Raw genomic sequence first — 9004 nt, forward strand, 5'->3', positions numbered from 1 at the left:
GAGCGACCAGTGGAAAAAAGACACATCCACTCAGCGTCATGATCAGACTATTACATCTAGCAACCAACAACATGGGTGGAAAAGGTCTAGAATAAAACTTTTGTTGGAAGGCTTTACACTTTCCACAGAACAGAAACTACAATAACCTGTTATACAATTAGTCACAAATACAGTCCTGGAGGGTTCTTTGCCCACACACATGAGTATTGTCTAAAACATGTCTTCCTTGTAGCAGCTTGGCCCTGCCACCACTGTGCCTGGTTGAGGTCACAATCTGTTGTAACCTGTAGCTTGCCTGTCACTTCTCTGGCTCTCCTCTGGGACTAAGCTTGGTTTCCTGGCTGTAATTAGAACCTCCTGCCACTGCCATTGCTGCAGCTGCTGCTGCTGCTGCTGGAACCACCATAACCACCTTGGTTTCGTGGTTTAGCAGAGTTTAGCCTCTGCCACCATAAGGGCCAGAGCTTCTGCCTCCAAAGTTTCCCCCTTCCATTTGGTCCAAAATTTGAAGACTGATTGTTGTAATTACCAAGATCATTGTAGCTTCCCCCACTCCAAAATAGCTTCCATCATTACCAAATCAATTATAACCATCCCCATTACCACCGTATCCACACCACAGCTCCTACCGAAGCCGCCACGACCACTGAAGTTTACCCCTCAACCATAATTGTCATGGCAGGACTGGAGAGACGGCTCAGTGGTCAAGAGCTCTGGCAGTTCTTCCAGAGGATCCACATTCAATTCCCAGCACCCACATGGCAGCTCACAACTGTCTGTAACTCCAGTTCCAAGGAATCAGACACCCTCACACAGACGTACGTACGTAAAATCAAAATGCCAATGCACGTTAGATAAATAAGTAAGTAAATAAATAATTTTACAAAAGAGAGAAAGAGAGAGCCAAGTGGTGGTGACACGTGCCTTTAATCCCAGCAATCATGAGACAGAGGCAGGAGGATCTCTGTGAGTTCAAGACTAGCCTGGTCTACAGGGTGAATTCCAGGACAGCCAGAGCTGTTACACAGAGAAACCTTGTCTGGCAAAAAAACAAAATAAATAAAAATAAATAAATTTGGCATCGCCGCCAAAACCACCTCCATGACCACCACCAAAGTTTCTGGAACCACTTCGACCTCTTTGGCTGGAAGAAGCACTGGCCATCTCCTGCGTTGTCAGGGCTTTGCTTACTTCACAGCTGTGACCGTGCACAGCATGGTGTTCCTGAGTAGCAATCCTGTCCACAGAGTCGTGGCCATCGTAGGTGACAAAAGCAAATCCTCTCTTTTTTCCCCACTCCCTGTGTCATTCAGTTTCCCCACAGTGCTCAACATAATCTCGTAGCTGATGTTCTTCGGTGACTTCTTTAATACCACCAACAAAGATCTTCTTCACAGTTAAGTGGGCGCCTGGTCTCTGAGGATCCTCTCTTGGCACAGCTCTCTTGGGTTCCACAACTCTTCCAACCACCTTGTGTGGTCTTGCGTTCATAGCGGCATCCTCTTCCTCCACAGTGGCTAAGTGACAAGCCCAGAGCCCCTGGATCGCTTGGTGCTTGAATCTCTCATTACCACACAGCCCAAGAGGATTCCCCACTGTTCAAAGGGGCTTCTCAAACTCCTGTTGGGCGTTTTGAAGCTCAATGCTCCGATGAAAAACTTCCACAGATGTTTGGCTCAAGGAGTTCTTGCTCCTAACAGTTTAGCCATCTCTCCAGGCCCATGCTTCCAAGTTTTTATAATCCTAAATAAACTTGAAAAAAAAAAAAAAGAAGAAGAAGAAGAACCTCCAAAACATCCAGGTGCAGAGGTTTGAGTATAAATTCCAATTCATTTGGATATGTACTAAAGAAAGTAATTGCTAAATTTTATGGTCAGAGTATGTTTAATTGTGTGAGAAACTGCCCAACTATCTTGTGCATGTATGTGTGTATGTATGTATCTGTGTCTATTTACACATGTGTACATGCATGAGTGCGCATGTGGAGGCCAGAGGTCAACCCCAGGTGATGGACAGACACAGTCCATCTTCTCCTTTGAAGGTCTAAAACTCACCAAGTAGGCTAGGCTGGCCTGTCAGTAAGCCCCAGAGATCTACTTGTCTCTTCCAGTGCTGAGATTACAAGTGTGTGCCACTGTCCCTGGGTTCTGGAGGCACAAACTCAGATTTTCAAACAAAAAGGCAAGCACTTATTGACTCACCTTTGCTCTCCCCTGTGCCAGTGATGAAGTTCCAGTTGCTCCACGCCCTTATCAACACTTGGTGCTGTCAGTGTCTTGAGCTGTGGCTATCTTAATAAGTGTGTCATGGTGTTTGTTTTAGTTTGCAGTTCTGTAGTGATGTATTGAGTATATTTTCATGTTTATCTTCCACTAGTACACCTTTGGTGAAGTCAGGTGGGCTATTCCGACCACCCTGTTACATAGATTTTAGTTTCTTGGGAGCTGATCTCTTTTCCTGAAACAATACGTTCTTTTGAGTTTGTTTGCTCAGCATTGCATAAAGCAGTGTCATGTTCCCGGTAAATATTGTCTAGTGTTCTAGCGCTTTGGGAATTTATATAAGCAGCATGAGGCTCTAGAAGCAACAGGCTGTTAAAAGTTTCATCTCCATGGTGACAAAAGACAGAGATTGCACTGCCAGCCTCCCTCCTTGGAGCATCTGGCCAAGCCATCATCTTTCCATTGTCCCCGGGAGACTTCTTACTTTTTCTCAATTCAATGTGACTATGACTTTCCTTTCTTAATCAAATGCAGGAAATTACATGTCATAGCTCGTCCAACATCAGATCCCATTGGCTATTATCTACTTCGTTATTCTGAGGACCACTAAGAAAAGAAAGCCCCACTTAAGCTGCGACAGAACCAGCTGCACCACTCTCTGTGTTCTGAGAGCTTTCATCCATTGTGTTGGATTCGGTCATTTTCTCTGCCTTCAGCTGTGCCGCTCACTGTATACTAAGAATCCTTTCATGCATATCTCAGTAACAAGCCCTAAGGTAGCCCTTAACTACTGCTTCAGATCCCATAAGGCACCTGGTTGCTTCACTGAAAGAAACTAAGGAAATACGTTGGCATTTCTCTGAAGATAACGGTTTGCTTCCTTAATACCATCTAGAGAGCCACTGTTCTGTTTGGTTGCCTGTCTGCACATGCAATACTTCATTTCCCTTGGCGTTTCCAACAGTGGTTAACCTCAACTTGGAAAATACCAACAACGCACAACCCTCAGTGTAAGTGAGAAGATTATCGATGGCTGCTTCCAAGTCTGAACAGTCAACTTTCCACCAACTGCAACGACACAAGACCTCCGACTGGGCACGGTGGCTTGGTGGCTCACACTCTAGTTTCAGCTCCTTGGGAGGATAAGGAAGAATGTTTGAACCCGTGACTTCAAGACAGACCTTGTCTCAAAAACAGCCCAACAAACTGCAGAAGCCGTACCTCGGTTTCCGAGGTCTTAAAATATAAATGAAAATGAGCAGACAGGAGCCTTGGAACCAATCAGCCTGCGATTGTCATATGTGTAACCCAAGAAACAGACTCTGAGAAGGCCAATAGTCCCTTATTTATTAAAATATGTTGAGAATTTATATATGGTCTATTGTACTAGTCTGTGTTTAACATCACAATTCCAGTGGAATTTTCTACATGTAGATTTTAATTTTTGTGTGCAGTCCTGCAGATTCACGGACTGTCACAGATTTAATGATTTCAGCTAGGATTATAGAGAAAGTGAGAGATGACTAGACACAGATTTACAAGGCTCGAATGGTATAATTTGACAGAGCCTGCCTTAGAATTTGCTTCTTACCTTGTCGCCTTACCCTGACATTTAAACAACATCCTTGCTTTCTGAAAACGTAAGAAGCTTTTAGCCTACTTTTTTTTTTTCTCTCAACCACAGGACGTGGCATTAGGGACTTTTAGTGTTTATGAGCAATAAAGACCAAAATCTGGGCCCACACTAAGGTTCTGCGTGAAAGTATACCCTTTCGGTTCCTGTGCATCGGGATGACAGTATTACAACACCAGTTTGACGGCAAAGCTAGAAAACATATCTTTTCTTAAAATCTTGAGTCCTGATTTTTTTCACTTGTGACCAATACTCTAATCTGATTCTAAAATCTTCTGCTCTTGATCTGATTGACTAGTTTTAATTTTTTTTTCTACTTGTGTATACCTACCTAATGCTATCTTTGCTTTTATGGCTCTTTTTCTCACCGGTCACTAACTGAAGTAATTTTATCAATACTGTCAGATTTCCCCTGAGAGATCTAGAATAAGCTCACACTCATGCTTACAGCAGTATAACTCACAACAGCCAGTGGAGGTAAATTAAGGGTCCAACCGCGGGTGTACGGATAAACAAAGAGGAAAGCGTGCGTGCGATGGAATGTTATCCAACTGTAAAGGAGATTCCGACACACGACAGCACAGAGGAGCCTCGAGGAAATAACAGTCGTGGAACACTGACGCTGTACGCTTCCACTTACAGGAAATACCTAGAGTAGTCAAATTCGTACCGACCAAAAACCCAAGCGGTAGCTGCTAAGAAGAATGTAAATGGAGAGGAAGCGCCCAATGGCTGTGGCGTTTTACTGTAGCAAGGCTGGCTACACACATTGTGGACATACTTAAGCCATGTGTAGGGGAGCACGTGTTCAAGATGATGAAGGTTGCTCGTCAGTCAGCTTTCCATTGCTGTGACGTCACTGAGGACAATGGTTTAAAGGAGAGAAACTTTCTGCTTGTCCGGTTCATGATTCCAGGGGGAACAATGAATGCCTAGCAGGTTGGCTCCCTGGCTCGCCAGCTAGTGGCAAGCCTGGGGCGTTGTGGAGGAAGAGCCCCGTAGGAAAAAAAAAAAAAAAAACTGCTCACCTCACTTCCTCCAACCTGGCCCCGCCTCCAAAATGATCGTCCTCATAATCCAGTAGCTTTCCCCATATATATCATCAACAGCTTGGGACCTTTGAAGCTCTATTATACTCAAATCATAGCTGAAGGAATCGCTTGCATATTTCCATTACATCTCCCCTACAGAGAAAGGTTATGTATGGCTTACACCAAACTCTCAAAATCTATGTGGCCCCAAAAGAAGCTCAGTGTAATTATTCTGCAGAAATAGTAATCTTCAAAAATGGCTGCAGCTGTTAAATAAATATTTTTCCTAATAAAAATGCAGGAACAAAATTTATAATGTGCCAGAACTAAAATTTGAAATACATCAAAAATAGACCAACTTAAAAATTGATCAGATAAATATAAAATTTACTTTGTATTTTAAAAGTAAATTCCTTGGTTACAACATTGGCTTAATCACACCTCCTGTGAAACCATCTGAAGAAACTGCAAAGCTTGTACTTTCTGCACTCAGAAGGCGGAAGAAGGGTCACAAGTTCAAGGCCAGCCTGGGCTACAAAAGAAGATCCTCTTCACCCGTCTTCTCTCTGAGAGACTGATTCGCGTTCCTTAGCCAGGGCTGCCCTGCAGGAGCTACTTAGTAAAGGACTTACCAAGCTAGCTTCAAAGTACAGAGCACAAGTAACTTACACCAGAAGCAGAAAGGGCGGAGATGCACCCAGCTGCTGGGGAAGACGGATGAAGAGGCTCAATCAGCTGTACGTTTGCTCTAAACCAAGAATACTGAGGGTCTTATTACCCTCTTCAGTGGCCACATACTGAGGCAGGAGACAAGCAGGAAGGCACGGTGGAGCAATTCTTCAAGAATAAAACTAGGTATAAGCAGCACCACTGGGACTTCTTCAGAGTTCCATGAGCGCTTTGGGAGGTGGGTGGGTGCCTTGGAAACACACTTCAGCACCCTGTAAAGACAATCACTAAGGCTTGGAGCAGTTGCTGTTAAGAAAAGCCAGTGCCTAAGTGGTCACATGATTCATGAAGGGCATTTCCTAAGCACACGGTTCCACGTGACCCAGTTCTCCTCGCAAAGGCTGTAGGGCGATGTTAGGGTGAGTCAGTGGCTCTTACTAAAGAGAGGCTCCTCAGCTGGTAACTTCAAGGAACGCCTGATAATGATTGATGGGCGGTGGATATTAACTGCAAACTGGTGAGCAATGAAATCACATTCAAACAGTGATGAATTAACAGGCACTGACAAAGTGCATTTGGGATGAACCACAGACTTCTTCGGCAAGTGCTCAGGAACTCACTATGAAGTCCCAGAGTGAGGAAGGCAGGTCATGTAAAACAGGAAGTGGTTCTTAAGGGCTGATGAGATGGCTCCGTAAGTGAGAGCTTGCTGTTCCCAAGCCTGACAACTCGAGTTTGATTTCCAGAACCCACATGGTAGAAGAGAATCAACTCCTATAAGTTGTCCTCTGACCTCCACATACATGCATGCCGTGTCCCCATATAAATACACACACACACACAAAGATGGTTGGGTAGATGGATGGATGAGTAGGTGGGTGGATGGATGGATGGATGGATGGATAGACAGACAGACAGAGTGAAACTAAAAATTGAAATGGGGTTTCAGGCTGAGGCTGGAGGAGAGCTTGCTTTGCAATCATTAAGTCTTGGGTTTTATTCTTACACCAGAAAAATAACCAAAGTTTCATTCAAGGACCAAATTTGACTGATTAAAACATCTTTTAAATTATTTATGTAGGTTAAAAATTATACAAGCCAGGATCTAGAGAGATACCACAGCAGTTAAGAGCACTTGCTGCTCTCCTGGAGGACCCATTTGATGGCTCTCAACCGCTTGTAACTCCAATTGTAGGGAATTTGACACCTCCTTCTGGCCTCAGTGGCCACCAGTCACAAACATGATGCACAGACATGCATTCATCCAAACACCTACACATAAAATAAAATAATGTTAATAATTTAAAAGTTTTTTAAAATACACAGATTGGGTGTGATGGTGCACAACTTTGATCATAGCACTTAAGAGGCAGAGGCAGGTTCATCTCTGTGAGTTTGGGACCAGTGAGCTCCTGTCTTTAAATAAATAAACAAAATTTCAAAAGTTAAAAAAAAAAACAAATTAAAAACTGTTGGAGTACTATATCTTGATGATGACTTTAAAAGATCTCTTATAAATGTCACAAATAATTTTGATTTTTGTCAGTTTCATTAAGCTGGTCTGAATTTAAGTTCCTAAGGTCAAGTCTACTTTTATGGACCCCAAGGTCACTGGACCAAGATGGTAAAATGTGGTCTATGAAAGTCATGCGAACAATGCAGAGAATGAAACATGGATTTCCAGATCACATGCTAAAGGCATTTGCAAAACACCTTCATCACACAGACCAAAACTCAAAACTCCTTTACGCAATGAAACTTAGAAATATGGGACTGGGGTGACAAAAACATAATGAAACTGAACTAAAACTGCGTTCAGGCTGGAGTAAAACACGCTTTAGGTCAGGCCAAGCAGTACTGGGCATCCATACAATTCAGTGTCTCTGATGGAAAAGAAAAATGAGAATCTCACAGATCTGTGTGCGTATTCCTGTGGCGTGGATTTGTTTGCATGTGTGTACCTGGGTGCGTGTAGAAGTCAGAGGCTGATATCAAGTTTCTTCCTTGGTTGCTTTATTTTTGAAACAATGTCTTTCATTAAACCTGGTGTGATAGTTTGAATGCAAATGTCCCTCACTACCACCACCATCATCACCACCACCACATGCAGGCAATGCTCTTAGCCTGTGAGCCATCTCTCCAGCCTGACTTGTTTTTTAATGACAGGGCACTGTTGTGTTCCTGAGAGTGGTCCTGACTTCCTGAGCTCAAGTGAGCTTCCCTCTCCGGAATCTTAAATAGCTAGAATGAGCAGCTTAATTTGGTGGTTTTCCTACTTGAGGTCTGATAAGGCAAAGCCTCCTAACCCCTCTGCTAAAGCCTTTTCCAGCGAGTTGTGATGTCTCTTGTACCAGGATGACAGAGGCCTCCAGATTACTATTAGATCCTGTGCTTTTTAAGGTTACTCTAACTGAAAGCCACTTAGTCTTCCTAGCTGATTAAAGGGATGTCCTTGTTCACCCCACAGAGAGGACTCTATTCTTCTGCTCCGCCTTCACTAGAACCTCTATTCTTGAAGCTGAATGGGGGTGGGAGGGCTGCGACATGGGGAAATATGGAGAGAGACCAAGCGTCTTGGCTAACAACCCAAGCAGCCAGGACAACTTTTTCAAGAGCAATTAAAAGAAGAAAAAAAAAATCCTTGTGCATTCTGTGTTTTGTGATTAGTGGAAGACATTTCCCCATAGCACATTTAAAATGAAATCAGCCCACCATGGCTCTCGGAAGGCAGCTCCAACACCTCTTAGTTCGTTGGGATCTTAAGGAGACTCATGCCGAGGTGTTTGTTTATTCCCAAGAGCAAGCAAACAAACCAACAAACCCCCCCCCCATGACAATATCTTACAAAACGAACGCTGATTATTCCGAAACAGTACACACCATTTCAGGAGCCAAAACACAAAGACGTGTTTCATTATCGGCCGCTGGAAAAACGAGAACTATTTAGATGGAGAACTTGCTCCTGCTGCATTATTCATCGGGCGGAAGTGTGCTCTTCCGAGAGCCTGAAGTGATCTTGTTGCAAAAGGGTACATCTGGTTGTGAAGAGGGTTTCGTGTCTTCGATGTCAAGGCATGGAAGAATTTCACCAGTTCCAGCTCTCCTGTCAGCGGCCCTATGAAAATGCATCTCGAGGAGACTCCAGCTTGTCAGCCGCCGACACCCTGCGTTTTGAACGGATTCGGGAAAGGGCTGTGTGAGAACGGGGGCAAAGAAGGGGCTGAGCGCGGATTTGTGTCATGGTTGTCAAGAACCCTGGGCTTCAATCCTCCCTTCCTCTTTTTTATTTTTTTTTCCAATCTAGCAAAATGGATTTCTTTTTTCTTGATGGAAAATGATTGCGGTGGCTTCCACCACTAATTTTTATTGAACTTAAATTTCACTGACCTCCTTTCCTCGATGAAGCCTATTTTATTCCCTGGTGGAGTGCAGGACTGGATGTCCGACCC

General features: G+C 43.8%; 1 pseudogene; it reads right to left on the reverse strand.

Moving 5' to 3' along the window:
* Window positions 1–436: 436 nt before the first annotated feature.
* On the reverse strand, window positions 437–8470 carry LOC126488422 (heterogeneous nuclear ribonucleoprotein A1-like; annotated as a pseudogene).
* Between the last annotated feature and the right edge of the window lie 534 nt (window positions 8471–9004).

The sequence above is a fragment of the Alexandromys fortis genome, unplaced genomic scaffold (assembly GCF_014885135.2).
Source record: "Alexandromys fortis isolate MF-2015 unplaced genomic scaffold, M_Fortis_MF-2015_v1.1 scaffold_8_9099976_23576923, whole genome shotgun sequence".
Lineage (NCBI taxonomy): Eukaryota > Metazoa > Chordata > Mammalia > Rodentia > Cricetidae > Alexandromys > Alexandromys fortis.